Below are 18,897 nucleotides of genomic sequence, written 5' to 3'. Positions count from 1 at the left end.
TATCTATATATATATATATATATATATATATATACACTTACACATATGCCCTTGAAATATGTTAAAAAGTAATAACTATTCTCTCTACGCACACTCAAATGACTGTTGGGCTATTTTGGTGGTATCATTATTGTAAACAAGAACACATTGATGAATTTAACCAGTTATTTATTCTGTGCAGCTTTCACCTCCTTAACTCATTCTGTTCACAAAATTTCCTATTTGTTTGCTGAATCCTAATCTCAAAGAATTCTCCTATTATTTGTTTCATCGTACTTTCTTAATTTTTTTTCCCCTCCCTCCTTTTTTTTTTTAAGTTGGATGTTTTAATAACTGTAGTTGTAGTCGGGAGTTTAGTTTGAAATAGTCAAGTGGTTCAGTCGTGTATTAATAATAATAATTAAAAAATGGCTTTTGATTTTAGTTTGAGTTGGTGTGACTTAAAAGACTTACCACAGCTGTTTTATGGCAGCACTGTACACAGACAGAGGGTTTAATGTTGAAGAGCCAGTGAGTCGTTAACCCAAATTTTGTATCTATTGTGATACAACAAAACTGGTAATATATTTGTTGACTGCCAATATGTTAAAAATTGTAATAGTGTTGAAAAAGAAAAAGAAAAAAATCTTCACATAAAAGAGACAAAAAAAAAATTAATTTCTTTTTAATCTTGCTTTTGACTTAAACCATTTACTTTACAGGCCCACAAACAATATCTGCTAGAAACTAAGGTCAAAATTACAATTTAATTTGCTTAGGCATTCCTTAGAATAATTTAGTTTCATTTTAGTCACACCTAAAACATTCCATTTGTATAAATACAACATTTTTAGTCTGTAAAACATTTCCTAAACATTACAATGTTTGTATTTCAATCATTCCATCATAGAAGTGTATTTGGCTTCAACCATTCCTTGGTCTAAAGCAAAGAATTGACTTTGAACATTAAGCATGGTGTGAAAATAATTATAAAATCTTGACCATTCCATGATCCAAAATAAACATCAAATCTAGCAGGTAACACACATAGGAATCATTGTTTGATTGGGCATAACCTGTACCCTTCTATCATTTATGCACACGCACACACACACACACACACATATATATATATATATATATATATATATATATATATATATATATATATATATATATATATATATATATTTGTGTGTATGTATATATGTGTGTGTGTATGTATATACTTACACAACTGCTTTCAAATGTACCATTTTAAAAGAAATCTACCATTCCTATCTCTTATAAAAGATCACTGCTGTCACCTTAACAATTTAGGTATTTCTTTAAATATTACAATCCAATTTTATTTGAGAAAAATTAAAGCAATGATTTTATTAGAATTAATAGTGAAAGAATAGATTGCTTTTTTTTCACTCAGTTATCAAATTTCTGTCTCTACTGGTTCTTTTGTGTTTGATAATATCTATTGAAATAGCAAGGAAAACATTTATTGAAAAAAAAAAAAACAATAAAATTATGAAAGAATTCCCAAATTGTTGAACTTAATAAATCTGACAGTCATGTTTTAAAAGTTGGATGGTTATTTTTCTTTATAATTTTGTATATTTTACAGTTGTGAAAAATGTTACATCTTACTGTGCTTCTATGTTATCATTACCTGACTGGCTTAAGGTTTCCTTTCTGTATTTTGTTCTAGTTAAGTCTTAAAAACTAGCAAAGACTTTCTTCTTAAACTATTATATTTGGGTTTATTTTTCATTTCTACTGCCATCTTTGTTAATGTGATAATGGTGTAGGGTGATGGAAAATGGTTTCAAATTATCATGTTTCACCCCTCATCTGTTTTGTATGGAGAGATACTTAGTGTGCTTGCCCTGGTCTGCTGACTGCTTACGTATCTATCATTTGATCTATCCATTCTCTCCTATGTGTGCCTCTCTTTTCCAGAAATGTATGTTCTTTACTCAAACATTTTCATGAACGGGTAAAAACGAAGAAAATATATTGTTAGTGGGATAATCAGTCATAGTTACAGATGGAATATCTAAGCTGTTATAAAAATTTTTTTAAATCAATAAAAAAAAACAACCCAAGAACTTAATCTCATCTTCAGAACCAAATAAAAATTATGATTATCTGAATAAATTTTCACATTTTCTCAAATCATGGTTTGTAGTTATGAACAAGATGCACACATGTTATAAAATTTTAGTTTTAGTTCATATAATAATATTTGAATCATGCAAAGAATTGAAGAACAGAAATAAAATTATGTAATTAACCAGTTTTAATTCTGAAGCATTTTAAGTTTAGGGCATCTTTTTGATAGAAGTTTGTAGGCTGTGAAAAAAAAAAAAAAAGTTGTTTTATTAATCTGCTTCTGGTATCTACAAAATGCTTGAGGTTTTTTTAACAAAATTTTTTTCATTAGTATTTTGCTTCATTGCCTGTTATATCAATCTATGGCTTTGATGTCTCCATAACTGAAGTTACTGGCATGCAATGTCTCATTTATACTCTCTACTGAGAGAAAGAACTTTGTGTTGTGTTTAAATCTAAAAAAAAAAAAAAAAGAAAAAAAATTTTTTTTTTTACCTTCATGAAAAGCAATGCAATCTCCGGAGTTCATTTTTTTCTTTAAAAATGGTTGGAATTTCTTCCTCTTGTTACCTTAATGATTGGAGCTTTTTTTTTTTCTTTTTTTTTTTTTGGTTTTAGGAGATCTGCTCTATATTCCTATTTGTGCAGCACATACATATCTTTTTTACTGGATCCTAGTGTCTGCCAGTAATCTTATGTTCGCCCCAAGAATTTATCATCTGTATCTGGTGTCTCTAAGCTTGATAAAGTTTGGTGTGCGACACTGTTTGTTATATTCTTAGGTTGAATTCTTAAAGAAAAAAAAAAAAAAGAAAATGGTTCAAAATAATTTCTTTCAATAAAACAATAAAAAGAATACAAGCAGTATTTTTTTTTTTTTTTTTTTTTCAAGTTTTGTCTCCGTTTGCTGTAATTGTTAGGACTGCTCTGATAGTTTTTATTCAAAAAAAAGTTACTGGGTTTAGACATTACTATCACTTTTTACACAGAGTTTTTCATATTTCTAAAAAAAAAAATCAACAAAAATGTTTTTAATTATTATCTTTTTTGTCTTTTTGATTACTTCATTGGACTATTTATAACGACAGAAAACTGTCTTTATTTCAAACTAGTGGAAACTAAAACATTTTGAACTGTTTCCTTCCTCTTTGTTAAAACATTTGTGTCTGTCTTTTTCTGTAGAAACACAGCCCTTTCTGGCTAAAATATTAATGCCAGCATTTAAGCAATACCTGCTTTAAATTGCTAACGGGAAATATAACTTGATGATAAAATGTATTTTGACTTTTTGAAAGTCATTTTTTTTTCTCATTAACATTTTTTCCTTATTAGTTATTAACGAAGCATATTAATTACCTTGGAGTCTTGATAACAAAGAGATTTTGCGAACCTACTCTAAATGTTGTCAGTTTTTTTTTTGTTTTTGTCATATTAAAAATGTCTAAGCTATCTCCCAGAAGTTTGGACAGGCAATGGTATTTGTATTTTTCTGTGGTTTTAGTAAACTATTCATTTTACTACTATAAATTAATGCACGCACATCTCCATTTATTTATCTAATTCTGGAGCGTGTATACATTATATACACCAGTACGCATTTATATGTTAAATTTTTTTAAGTGTTTCAAACTGAAAAACGTTTTGTGTGATTTGGTGCAACTAATTTTATTACTGCTTCTTTTTCTTATACAAATGGTACTTGAAAATGTTTTTTTTTTTTCTTTTTCCATGTCTCCCTTTACTTGGACAGTAAACTGTTTTTATTATAACTACTTTTGTTTGTTCCAGGTCTAACAAATCCCTTTTATCATCTTTGTAGTTACCATCTAATGTTGGTTACATTTTAGTTCTTCAACTGGGTTGCAACTTGCAAACCATACCATTATTCATTCAGTACTACTCCAAACAGAAATCCGTTCCAATGTCCGGCAAAGACTGGATGGTGCCAGTTCTGCCATATTTCCATTCCTGAAAGCAGAATCCGACCAATTTATGATACTTGTTAACTTTATTTTTTGTCTGTTGATGTTATCCTTGGAAAAAAAAAAGAGAAAAAATCTGGTCTGAATAGTTACCATTAGTTACTGCTGAATACCTAACGCATTGACTGCATTTTGTACCAACTTTTAGTAACAAACTACAACAAACAAAATCAGAAAACCAACCAACCAACCAACCAACCCTTTCTAAGTGTATTTAGTCACTGTTTTTTTTTTTAATTTGTTATATTCCTTGATCATTGATTACTAAAAGCACTAGTTGTGTATGTTTCTATATTATTGTTGTTGTTGTTAAAAAAGATGAATTTTAAAATGTGGACTTGTTTTTTTCTTTCATTTTTTTTTTTGTCCTTTTAATATTTCATTTGGTTTTGGGTTTATATAACTGTCAACTTAATTCTTCAGCCAAATTATCAATGCTTTTAAAATCAGTTCCTTGGACAACCCGTCATTGTTGACTCATTTCTATAGCCAGCCTGTTGACGTTATTTCTTGTCGATGTTGGTATAGAATCTATATCACAGTATTATAAATTTGGGATCCATTAAAATGACAGTTTTTATTTCTGATTTTTTAATTTTCTTTTAAATCCTGGAAGGTATTTGTTATCATTCATGTTACCCTGCAGTTTCGACAATTCCAGTCACTGTCTCAGCAGTTCTGCTACTCCTGACAGACAAGGAACATATTTTCACATATAAATGATTTGCTTTTGAAAATTTGTTGATTTTATTACAAAACAGTATTGTTTGAATAGAGATATATTTCTGATGGTGTAGCCAAGATATGTATTAACTCTTTAAACAGATATATATTACTATTCAAGCATTATTGTTTGCAACAAAAATTCAGCTATACATATATATACATATATATATATATATATATATATACATATATATATATATATATATATATACATATATATATATATACATATATATACATATATATATATATACATATATATACATATATATATATATACATATATATATATATATATATATATACATATATATATATATATATATATATACATATATATATATATATATATATATACATATATATATATATATATATATATACATATATATATATATATATATATATACATATATATATATATATATATATATACATATATATATATATATATATATATACATATATATATATATATATATATACATATATATATATATATATATATATACATATATATATATATATATATATATACATATATATATATATATATATATATACATATATATATATATATATATATATACATATATATATATATATATATATATATACATATATATATATATATATATATATACATATATATATATATATATATATATACATATATATATATATATATATATATATATATATATATATGTGTATGTATATATATATAATAAATTCATCTGTGAAAGCAGTTTTGTTTTTAATACCACTTATATTTTAACATTATTTGTTGATATTAGTTTTCTTTAAAACTTACAAATAGCTATACATCTTGTATGTCAGTGTCATCATCATCATCGTTTAACGTCCGCTTTCCATGCTAGCATGAGTTGGACGATTTGACTGGAGACTGGTGACTGGTGAAACCGGATGGCAACACCAGGCTCCAATCTAATTTGGCAGAGTTTCTACAGCTGGATGCCCTTCCAAACGCTAACCACTCAGAGAGTGCAGTGGGTGCTTTTACGTGTCACCCGCACGAAGGCCAGTCAGGTGGTACTGGCAACGGCCACGCTCAAAATGGTGTCTTTTATGTGCCACCCGCACAAGAGCCAGTCCAGGGGCTCTGGCAACGATCTCACTCGAAAATCGAAAATCAGTGTATCGGAAGGAATTCAAGCCTTAACAATTTTACCCTTGAATCAGGGGTCATCATGGTTTGGAGTGTCACTAATAGCAATGGGGACCAGATATACTTGGGAAGCTGGATTAATGTTAAGGTTATATTAAAATAAAATAAATCTAGCTTCAGGTATCTACCACTGACAAGGTCAAAGAAGGCTGAAGTCACATGTTGTGGCAGTGATAGAAAAGATTATCTCCTGCTAGCAATATAAACATGAGTGTATATGCATCACAAGTCCATATGAGAGTTTCTCTCGTAAATATTGCAGCATTCTGTGTTCTAACACAACATTGTATTTTAAGTGGAGATAAACATTACCTTTCGGTATTGATACTGCATCTATTGTTATTAATTACATACATTCAGATAAAGATCACATCAATTGCAGAGGTGTTAAACTCTGCCACATCTACATGCCTCCAAGCTTCTGTATCAAGAGCAAAATATTGCCAGGTAGTCTTCTACATTTTAAAAGTAAATTCTGGGTTTGTCTTATATACCCAACCAGCATGTACTGTAGGTGTGTGAGTACATACAGACATGCCATTTTTAGATATCTCCATCTTGGGTGGAATAAAGCAGGGCTATAGGATTACCATTTAACTGATGAAAAAACTTTTATATTGCATTTATGGATGCTTAAGTAGAACATTAATTATGTTAGGCTCCCTGATCTTGGAGGGTGTACAAAGGTCATTGGTACTACTTCTTCCTCCAGATTTAGTAAGTAAAAAGAGAAAAAAAAATTGGGATGTAGGGATTAGTCTTAAAAGTAAAATAACAAAATAATGAAGAGAGCTTCTTACAATGAGAAAAGGGAAAATTTTCGCAACCTTTATATATTTCAGGCACAAAGGCCCATGATCAGATAGTTGTGTAGACTGACCCTGCAGTGTCTGTAAGTCGTGGTGGCACCAATGGGCAAGTGTTGTAGCAGCAACAACTCACAGAGGTCAAATTGGAGTCAGCCATGGATGGCTAGTTGTTGACTGGAAGTAGTCTTGGTGAAGGCAACTGCCTACACTGATACTATTGGTGATGCTAGATGTAGCTGTAGTAGTAGTTGGTGTCATGGTGCTGGAACAGCTAAAAGTATTTAAATTCAGTCCACGTTTTCAGTCTCACAAAGCTCTAATTTTGACGGTCACTCATATGTGAACTTTTGACTGACATATTCATATTCAGTAGAAATAGTTGTTTACCTGCTAAGAAAATGTTCAAATTCACCAATATCAATATTAATAAGAGCACTCAGAGAGTGCAAACCTCTGCGAAAGCAACACCAATGTCCTCTCAACGATTAGCTGGAGATGACTTTTAAAATGAGAATATCTTAAATAAACTTGACTGCTCTCACAAATGAGAATACTAAAAATGAACCCGACTGCTCTCAAAAATTAAATAAAAAACAGGAAAAATAATCCAGAATTCTTGTCCGGTACTGGATCGATCCCAAAATCTAATCAGTTCATGCAAATCATGAGGCCAAGCATCCCTGAAATTTTCATCTGAATCCATCCAGTGGTTTCTTGAGATATCTTGTCTACAGATAAACAAACACAACTGAAAACAATACCTCTGTCTTCGCTAAGGCAGAGGTAATAAGGTTTATATACCAACCAATAACAAAATCAGGTTATGTTCCACCAGTGGATGGAAACAACTAAAAAAATATCAATTCTTTCAACTATTTTAGGGATTGTCATTCTCCAAAGAGGAAATCATTATGATATCAACTGACATGGAATAGTTATCGTATGGCTCTGGTCACAAAAATCGTTGCCTGACCACTCATCTTGATCATGGTTTTTGTCAGAGACCAAAAGCTAGAACACCTACAATCATCACATTCAAGTGATTGTTCATAGCTTGAACATATAGTTTCACACCTAATTCCAGCCGACAGTTGGCTGTTCCTCTCTACTATGGAGAACTACAACCCATTATCATTATTTACCGTCCACTTTTCCAAGACAAGAAAACATAAACATATACACACACATGCATACATATACAACAGGCTTTCAGTTTTCATTTACCAAATTCACTGACAAGGCTTTGGTTGGTCCAGGACTATAGTTGAAGACATTTGTCCAAGGTGTCAAGCAGTGGGACTGAACCAGAATCCATGTGGTTGGGAAGTAAACTTCTTAGCCACACCTATGCCTTTATACTGACTCAAAAATATTTCTTTCAAATCACATCAGATTTGCTTTTGATTGAGTTGATTTTTATATTTTTTTTAATACCATTTTGTGACCCTCATTCATTGGACAATGAACTTTGCTTGTGAAGACCTATTGAGGCAAGTGTAAACAAATCAAAATTCCTGACGTGGCTGATGACAATACCGCCTGATTAGCACTTGTGCCAGTGGAATGCTAAAAGCACATCCAAGCGTGTTTGTTGCCATGGCCATGGATTGGCTCCCATGCCGGTGGCACGTGAACAGCACCATTCAAGCGTGATCATTGCCAGATTCGCCCTACCGGCACATGAAAAACAACATTCGAGTGTAGTCATTGCCAGTGCCACCAGACTGGCTCCTGTGCAGGTAGCACGTAAAAAACACCTTTTGAGCATGGTCGTTGCCAGTACCGCCTGACTGGTCCTCGTGCTGGTGTCATGTAAAAGCACCCACTACACTCTTGGAGTGGTTGGCATTAGGAAGGGCATCTAGCTGTAAAAACTTTGCCAGATCAGATTGAGCCTGGTGCAGCCTCTGGCTCACCAGTCCTCAGTCAAACCGTCCAACCCATGCCAGCATGGAAAGCAGACGGACGTTAAACAATGATGATGATGATGTTGTTAGCTCTGTTTTTGAAGGCTCAGGATAATAGTTTTACTACATTGGATTATCAACTTCACTTTGTGATGCTTTTTAGTTTTATCTCATCTCTGAGTATCATATCAGCTTGAACTTGTAACTCTAGTTATTACTTTGAAGAAGATAACAGAATAAAAAAAACATAGGCTAGAGAACCAAATCAGCAATATAAGAAGTAATGTTAAAATTTTAGGGATCATTACTGGCTTTTACATTTTTTTTTTTTATGATCCTTTAGTGTGGTATTAAGTTTGTTAAATAGTTATGGATAAATAAGAACAGTTGGTGAGCTGCAGCTTGCTTTCATAATGGCCACACTAATACTCTTTTCTACTCTAGGCACAAAGCCTGAAATGTTGAGGGAAGGGGCCAGTCAATTCGATCAACCCCAGTACACAACTGGTACTTAATTTATCGACCCCAAAAGGATGAAAGGCAAAGTTGACCTTGGCAGAATTTGAACTCAGAACATAAAGACAGACGAAATACTGCTAAGCATTTCGCCCAGCATACTAACATTTCATTGTCCATGCCTGCATGGGTTGGACGGCTTGACCAAAGCTGGCAAGCTGGGGAGCTGCACCAGGTTCCAGTCTGATTTGCCACGGCTTCTACAGCTGGATGCCCTTCCTAACACCAACCACTTTACAGAGTGTGCTGGGTGCTTTTACGTGACACCATATGGATGCATTTACATGGCAGCGCACAGGCACTTTTATGTGGCACTGCCACAAGTGTTTTACACCACCAGAAGGATTGGTCTTAACACTTCTGCGACAGAGTACAGGTCTTCTTGAGTTCAAATTATGCCACGGGTAGACTTTGCCTTTCATCCTTCCAGGTTTAAAGAAATAAGCACCAGTTGAATACTGGGACCAATGTAATCAACTTAGCCCCTCCCTTCAAAATTTCTGACCTTGTGCCAAAATTTGAAACCAATATTGTATTAGCTCTCATTAATTTTTATTATCCTGGAACATTTGATTTTACATGTATACAACAGCTGAATAAATAGAACAGCTTTCAAGAGATAATAACTAGAAAAAGTACAAATTGCCACTGCATGATATGCTAAATAATAGCATAATGACAGCTCATAATTATTAAGAACAAATTAAGTAGACAGAATGAGAACACCTTATCACAAATCTGACTGACATAACTTTCAGTAGAACCTCAGGTCATCCTATGTAGAACAAAAAAAAAAAGCATCTATCATGGAACTGAGTGACATAGTTCTTTGAAGCACCAGAGGTCATATTATTTCATCATCATCATCATTGTCATGATCATCATCATCATTTAACATCCACTTTGCTATGCTAGAAACAGCTACCAAACACCCCTTAAATCATGCTGCACCATCTCAGAAAAGAGCACATGTTTGGGAATTCAAACTACCTGTTTCTGTAACATCCAATGGAATTTCTAGAAAGTTCATCCCGGTATTTGGTAGGAAGATTCTAATTCAGTTGGTTACACATCAGCTGATCGGAAAATCATCAAAATCTGAAAGCGATATGATAAAGCATGATTAATTTTTAAAAAATGTGTTTAAATAAATATTACATTTGATAGAGTAATCTGAATTCTAAAGGGTTAAAATGTAAAGTGGTAAACTTTCTTTCATTGTAGTATTCTTTACTTTCTTTCTCTCTCTCTCTCTCTCTCACACACTCACACACACACACACACACACAATTATTTAATATGTGTAAGCATACCTGTGTGGTTAAGAAGTTTGCTTTGCAACCATCAAACTTTTGGGTTCAATTCCACTGCATTGGACAAGTGTTTTCTACTATAGCTCAAAGCCTACCAATGCCTTGAGAGTGAATTTGGTTGAAGAAGACTGAGTTGAAACCTGTGATATGTATGTATGTATATATATATATATTGCCACCTGACTGGCTCCTATACTGGTGGCACGTAAAAAGCACCGTTTGAGTGTGGTTGATGCCAGTACCGCCTGACAGGCCGTGCTGATAGCATGTAAAAAGCATCCACTACACTCTTGGAGTGGTTGGCATTAGGAAGGGCATCCAGCTGTAGAAACCTTGCCAGATCAGATTGGAGCTTGGTGCAGCTTTCTGGCTTGCCAGTCCTCAGTCAAACCATCCAACCCATGCCAGAATGGAAAGCAGACATTAAACAACGATGATGATGATGATGATATATATCATAAGTAAATCATAAACCCAAAAGAGAAGCACACTCTAAGTTATAGAGCAGTACAGTATTTAGATAAAGTTAGTTATGACTGCTGGTCTGTGGGGTTACCCAGGGTTTCGCATCCATGTGTGTGTGTGTGTGTGTGTGGTTGACCCCACCGCCACTTGATATCGTGTGAGGATTTGTTTACATCCCCATAACCTAGTGGTTCAACAAAGGAGTCCGACAGAATAAGCACCAGTATCAGACTTTAAAATCATAGTTGAATAAAGCGCAGGAGTGGCTGTGTGGTAAGTAGCTTGCTTACCAACCACATGGTTCCGGGTTCATTCCCACTGTGTGGCACCTTGGGCAAGTGTCCTCTACTATAGCCTCGGGCCAACCAAAGCCTTGTGAGTGGATTTGGTAGACAGAAACTGAAAGAAGCCCATTATATATATGTATATATATATGTATGTGTGTGTATGTGTTTGTGTGTCTGTGTTTGTCCCCCCCCCCCAACATCGCTTGACAACCGATGCTGGTGTGTTTACGTCCCTGTAACTTAGCGGTTCAGCAAAAGAGACTGATAGAATAAGTACTAGGCTTACAAAGAATAAGTCCTGGGGTCGATTTGCTCGACTAAAGGCGGTGCTCCAGCATGGCCGCAGTCAAATGACTGAAACAAGTAAAAGAGTAAGAGAGTAAAGCAAACTCAATACAGTTTAGTTTGTTCAACTCAATCTTTCAAGGCTGTGCTTCCGCTTGGCTGCAGCACAATAACTGAAGCAAGCAAAAGAACCTGTATAGTATATTTATACATTTCAGATTTGAACATGTTTGGCTAGTGACTTGAACTGAGATTTTGTGTTGAAACAAAAGCAATTATGTCATATGCGCCATGAACCATATTATGTCACACAGACACTGTCATGTTTATATTTTGTTTATTTCCTCAACTGTGAAAATTTTCTTTGTACATCTCCAACCTTAGTCACTGACACAATTCTACGAGCAGTGAAATTGTGTTAGGGACCAGGTCACGAAAAATGTGATGAAAATTCCGACACCTCAAGAAATAAATATAAAATAAATAGTCTTTGTGGTTCTTAAATGTTACAAATGGCTTTCTCACATTTTCAAGAATAAAATATGGCAGATTTAGAAATACAAGCATACTGCAACTTGTGTTGGTAATTGGTTCTAAGACATGCAACTTAACTCAAGAAACAATGTAACATGAAAAAATACATTAAAATATTCATTGAAAAACATTTCCAGCTGCTATAAACAATTTCCTATAATGTCTTCACTGCTTTTCATTTATTATTTGTATTGTTGGCACCCTGTCGCTTACGACGCTGAGGGTTCCAGTTGATCCGATCAATGGAACAGCCTGCTCGTGAAATTAACGTGCGAGTGGCTGAGCACTCCACAGACACGTGTACCCTTAATGTAGTTCTCGGGGATATTCAGCGTGACACAGTGTGACAAGGCTGACCCTTTGAATTACAGGCACAACAGAAACAGGAAGAGTAAGAGAAAGTTGTGGTGAAAGAGTACAGCAGGGTTCGCCACCATCCCCTGCCGGAGCCATGTGGAGCTTTAGATGTTTTCGCTCAATGAACACTCACAGCACCCGGTCTGGGAATCGAAACCGCGATCCTATGACCACGAGTCCGCTGCCCTAACCACTGGGCCATTGCGCCTCCACTCATTTATTATAAACTAGTTTAAAAGCCACACTCTGTGTGGACTTTTAAGCTAGATCCTGTGGAGGGCTAATTGTACCTATGGCCCAAAGCTAAAGAGAGCTAAATAGCACGACTATAATACTTCTATAATGACTATATGCCCCAGTGGTGCTTGATCAGAGATTAAGGATGGATGAGAATTAATTCTGTAATACAATCATTCTATTGTTCCAGTCCTAAGTTGAATTCCAACTGTTGGCCAATTTGACCCAAAGTTCTTGTCGTGACATAAAATTAACGAAGCAAATGTCATTTATCTCCCCCTTGATCTCTGACGTCATCTGACAAACGCCAACCAAGATAGCATGAATCAGTCAAGCTTTACCTGCTAGAAATAGCAACCCAGACGATTTTAAATCAGATCCCAGTGCTGGATATTCAAGAACCAAACAAAGGGCAGACTTTCTATCCCAGGATCATCCTGGTTCCAAAAGGGTATAATATGTTTATGGAGAGAAAATGTAGACAGATACAGGGGTCCTGGGCCAACAGAATTTCACTTTTATTATGGCTTTAAGCATTTAAATACAAATAAAAATGATAAAAGACAGTGTTGAGAAAAATTTATAAAAGAACCAAAAATGAAAGAAAAATATAATAAATAAAAGCAAACACTTATTTAAGTGTTGACACCAATGTTCTTGATTGACTAGAAGCATGGATTACTGTTTTGAAATCAAAGTCAAAGAGATCAATTTCTAATCAAATGTTTTCATTTCAGTTCGTTAACTTCCAGCATGCAGCAAGAACTCGTCTAGAGTACCTTGAATGGTTTTACTCTTCTTGTCATCCAGGATAACCCAAGGAACATAAGCATCATGAATGTCCCCAATAATTTTAGCAAAGCATTCAGCATTTGGACTCACCTCTTTGAAAAGAGTGAATTATTTCTGTGAGCAGCTGTCTGGCATCTGTGCCAGTGGCATGTAAATAGCACCATTTGAGTGTGATCGTTACCAGTGTAGCCTTACTGGCACTTGTGCCGGTGGCACATGAAAAAACATGCGAGCGAGGTTGCTGCCAGAGCCGCTGGACTGGCTCCTGTGCAGGTGGCACATAAAGTACACCATTTTGAGCGTGGCCCTTGCCAGTACCGCCTGACTGGCCCTTGTGCCGGTGGCACATAAAAGCACCCACTACACTCTTGGAGTGGTTGGCGTTAAGAAGGGCATCCAGCTGTAGAAACTCTGCCAGATCAGATTGGAGCCTGGTGTAGCCATCTGGTTCACCAGTCCTCAGTCAAATCGTCCAACCCATGCCAGCATGGAAAGTGGACGTTAAACGATGAGGATGATATACATAAAAGCTTACTGCATTTTATTGATGATGAGATGTCTTGGTTCTGGTTCCAGTTGCTGTGCTTCCTCTTGTTGTTGCTGTTCACGAAGCTCCATTAATCTTTATCTGCAAATGTCTGCTTCGAAGCTTCAATTAATGCCTCAATATCCTCTTCTGCTACATCTCTATTCATTTCTTTCGACTACACCAACAACTCTTTGTTTACATAAGAAATGTCAAAACCCTTGACATTGTTCACCGTCTCTTCCCTATGGTATTCGTATATGTTTCTGATACATCTTGCCATGCCACTGATATTAAAAATATCTCATACATTTTCCAAAAATCATGGTGTGTGGTGCCTTCCTCCATATCTGTTGCTGCTACACCCTGCCTGTGTACATGCCTTTAGTAGTAACATTTGAAGTCAAGAATGATAGTTCGGTCCATAGGTTGCAGTAGAGAGGTGCTATTAATGGGTAGGTATGCAACAAGGATATTATGGTGAAAGGCAATGGCATTTTGTGGGTAACCAGGAGCATTGCCTAAAACTGAATCTTGAAATGGAATATGCTTCTCTTTACAATACCTACTTGACTGTTGAAGCAAAATTATTGCAAAAAAAAAAACCAATCTTCAAAAATTATGACAGTCATCTAAGCCCTAGTGTTTGACAGGTGGAGGCACAATGGCCCAGTGGTTAGGACAGCGGACGCGCAGTTGTAGGATCACAGTTTCGATTCCCAGACCAAGCGTTGTGAGTGTTTATTGAGCAAAAACATCTAAAGCTCCACAAGGCTCCAGCAGGGGTTGGTGGCAAACCCTGCTGTACTCTTTCACCACAACTTTCACTCACTCTTTTTTGTCCTGTTTCTGTTGTACCTGTATTTCAAAGGGCCAGCCTTGTTACAATCTGTGTCATGCTGAATCTCCCCGAGAACTACGTGAAGAGTAACATGTGTCTCTGGAAAGCTCAGCCACTTGCATGTAAATTCATGAGCAGGCTGTTCCATTGATGGATCAACTGGAACCCTCGTCGTCATAACTGATGGAGTGCCATGTGTATTTGGCATGAGTCGGATTATGTTTAGCAACACTAAAAGCAGGCATAAACTTCTTAGCAAGGAAGGACTGATCTGGCATTCTTTACCAGAAAAACCCATTCTCATCAACCACATGTCAATCTTGCAGGTAACTTGATTACTGTTACTGCATCGCTTTGGACCTTAAAACCTGGTAAACCTGCCAAGGTGGGTAAGTTTGTTCTAATCATCATCATCATCGTTTAACGCCCGCTTTCCACGTTAGCATGGGTTGGACGATTTGACTGGAGACTGGTGAACCAGATGGTGAATCTGATTTGGCAGAGTTTCTACAGCTGGATGCCCTTCCTAACGCCAACCACTCCGAGAGTGTAGTAGGTGCTTTTAAATAAGTTTGAAATTGAAATGTTTCCAAAAGTCATGTGTTGTTTTATGATTTTGTAAGCATGTCCACAAGTGCTGTTGGAAAGATGGTGGATAATTTTGTGGCTATCTACCAAGTCAGTAGCCAGACGTTGGAGCTTGACACAAGCATACACATAATTAGACCCACAGCCACACATATACATGAATGCTCCCCACCATCAATACACAACTAGGTACACTTAATACATACACAAATATATGCTGTTACATGACAGGCTTGACAAAACTCAACAACACACAATAAACTAAAAGTGCAAGTCAGCTGCAGAAGGGGAGGTAATTTCATAAAGAATGAAAATGGCTACGAAAACGAATGGAAAAAAAATCAATGAAGACTAAAGAACAATGTGAAGCATCTGTGTGTGTGTGTGTGTGTGTGTGTAGCAGTATCTTTATCTTATTTGTTTCAGTCATTAAATTCTGGCCATGCTGGGGCACTGCCCTATAGGTTTTAGTTGAGCAAATGAATACCAGTACTTATTTTTTAAGCCAGGTATTCTCTTTTGCTGAACTGCTAAGTTGCAGGGATATAAACAAACCAACACCAGAAGTCATGTGGTGTGTGTAGGACAAACACAAAAAATACACAGGGAAGATACATACCATGCACCGGGACTGAACCTGAAACCATAGGGTTACAATTTGAGCTTCTTAATCATGCAGCCATGTCTATGCCTAAAACTTTAAAGTATAAACTTTTCATATTGGTTTCAATATGGACCACACACCAAGAAATGAATAAAATACCCTGCAAAAACTTAGTTACATCTTTTATGTTCTATGTTCAAATCCTGTCAAGGCTGATTTTGTGTTTCATACTTCCTTGCACTCATAAAACCAGTACCAGTCAGGTATTCTTTTCTACTCTAGACACAAGGCCCGAAATTTTGTGGGAGGGGGCCAGTCGATTAGATCAACCCCAGTATGCAACTGGTACTTAATTTATTGACCCTGAAGGGATGAAAGGCAAAGTTGACCTTGGCAGAATTTGAACTCAGAACGTAGTGGCAGACGAAATACCGTTAAGCATTTCGCTCGGCATGCTAATGTTTCTGCCAGCTCGCCACCAGTCAGGTATTGGGATCAACCTAATTGATGGCCCCATCCCACAAATTTGTGGCTTTGTAACAATATAAGAAGCCATTATCATTATTTTTATTAAGAAAGCGACGATCTGGCAGAATTGTTACTACGCTGGGCAAAATGCTCAATGGCATTTCGTCCGTCTTTACATTCTGAGTTCAAATTCTGCCAGAATTGACTTTGCCTTTCATCCTTTCTGGGGTCGATAAAATAAGTACCAGTTGAACACTGGGGTTGATGTAATTGATTTATTCCCTCCCCTGAAATTGTTGGCCTTGTGTTAAAATTTGAAACCGTTATTGTTATTATTAAAGCAGCAAAGGCAGTGAGTGACCTGGCAATGTTAGCATGCCAGGTGAAATGCTTAGCGGTATTTCGTCTGCCTACGTTCTGAGTTCAAATTCCACCGAGGTCGACTTTGCCTTTCATCCTTTCGGGGTCAATGAATTAAGTACCGGTTACGTACTGGGATTGATGTAATCAACTTAATCCCTTTGTCTGTCCTTGTTTGTCCCCTCTATGCTTAGCCCTTTGTGGGCAATAAAGAAATAAGAATCGGTAGCAAAACGCTTAGAACATAGACAGATGATTTTGATTTCCTCCCTTTGTCATTGATATAATAAGTAACAGTTAAGTACTGGAGCTGATTACATCCTTCCCCAAAAATTTCAGGCCATGTGCCTAAAGTAGAAAGGATTATTATTATTATTATTAAGGTAGTGACCTGGCAGAATCGTTAGAACGTTGGACAAAATGATCAGCTGCCGGTTTCTTCCGTTTACATTCCAAGTTCAAATTTCACCAAGGTCAGTTTTGTCTTTCATCCTTTCAGGGTTGATAAAATAAGTACCAGTTGAGCACTGGGGTCGATTTATTTGACTTCCCCTTTTCCTTAAAAGCTACTGACCCTGTGCCAAAATTGTAAACTATTATTAACGTGCAAGTGGCTGAGCACTCCACAGACATGTGTACCCTTAACGTAGTTCTCAGGTATATTCAGCACGACACAGAATGTGACAAGGCTGGCCCTTTGAATTACAAGGGGCACAACAGAAACAGGACAAAAAAGAGTGAGAGAAAGTTGTGGTGAAAGAGTACAGCAAGGTTCGCCACCATCCCCTGCCGGAGCCTCGTGGAGCTTTAGGTGTTTTCGCTCAATAAACACTCACAATGCCCGGTCTGGGAATCGAAACCGCGATCCTATGACCGCGAGTCCGCTGCCCTAACGACTAGGCCATTGCGCCTCCACAGTTCTGTGATAAGGCTGTGGAAAATTAGCTTGCATCATCTTGTATCAGCATTTCTCACTTCTTTTGATCATTGTAGTACACTACACTTGAGATTGAACAAAAAAACATGCAGGTACCTTTTACAAATTAAAAAAAAAAGTATATTAAACTATTGATAACTTGATTGCTTTGTTAATGATACTTATAGATAACAAAATTATGAATAACATGATTTTCAAAATCAGCAATAATTTCATCATCATTACCATTTTAGCAAACAGAGATTATTGAGACAAATTTTCTACAGCTGGATACCCTTCCTGTCACCAATCTTCACCCATTTCCAGAATATTAGAAATGAATGACACTTGCTCAAGGTGCCAAACAATGGGACTGAACCTGAAACTTTATGGTTGGGAAGTCAGATTCTTCACCCTACAAACAAAAATCTGTAGTCTACCCAGATATCCGTTGTGAAGTGCCATTTGAGAATGACTTCATTTGTTTAGCATAAGTTTAGATGGAGATTTGCAGCAGAATTTTACAGCTGGACACTCTTCCTGTAACCAACTCTTACCTGTTTTTCAGAGTAAGAGATTTTTTTTAATCCAGTCTTCAAAAGTGGTCATAATGTCAACAAGGAATGTTGACATCAGTAATCAGTACCTTTCTGCTCAAAGAGTGACAAACATAGAATATATAAGCATTGATGTACATTCACACACACACACACACACAAACTGACCTTCTCCAATTTCCATCTATCAAATTCACTCACAGAGCATTGGTGCAGGTGTAGCTGTGTGGTTGAGAAACTTGCTTATCAACCCAATGTGGTCTTGGGTTCAGTCTCACTGTGCAGTACCTTGGGTAAGTATCTTCTACTATAACTCCAGGCTGTTCAAAGCCTTGTGAGTGTATATGGTAGAGGGAAACTGAAAGAAGCCCATTACATGGTGGATTGTGAATCTCTGATGTTCAAAACAAAAATCCAGACCTTAGCTTAAGTTGTTCCCACTTTCCATTTCTTTCTTTTTTTTTCTAAAAATAGCATGATAAAAAAATTAGAGGATATGGTACTGAAATGGAAACAGGAGAAAAAATTAAAGAAAAAAGAGAAAACAAAGTCA

The 18,897-nt window shown here is 35.9% G+C and overlaps 1 long non-coding RNA gene across 1 annotated transcript; it reads right to left on the bottom strand.

Moving 5' to 3' along the window:
• Positions 1-2,669: 2,669 nt before the first annotated feature.
• Positions 2,670-11,474, bottom strand: LOC149134342 (uncharacterized). Its single transcript, XR_016242834.1, has 3 exons — positions 10,528-11,474; positions 10,205-10,312; positions 2,670-2,875 (listed from the first exon to the last, which is right to left on the bottom strand). It is a non-coding gene; the product is annotated as an uncharacterized LOC149134342 (long non-coding RNA).
• Positions 11,475-18,897: the final 7,423 nt, after the last annotated feature.

This window comes from Octopus bimaculoides, chromosome 8 (assembly GCF_046866305.1).
Source record: "Octopus bimaculoides isolate indiv1 chromosome 8, ASM4686630v1, whole genome shotgun sequence".
Lineage (NCBI taxonomy): Eukaryota > Metazoa > Mollusca > Cephalopoda > Octopoda > Octopodidae > Octopus > Octopus bimaculoides.
The sequence above is the reverse complement of the archived record's forward strand: the minus strand, read 5'-3'. Positions and strand labels throughout refer to the sequence as shown.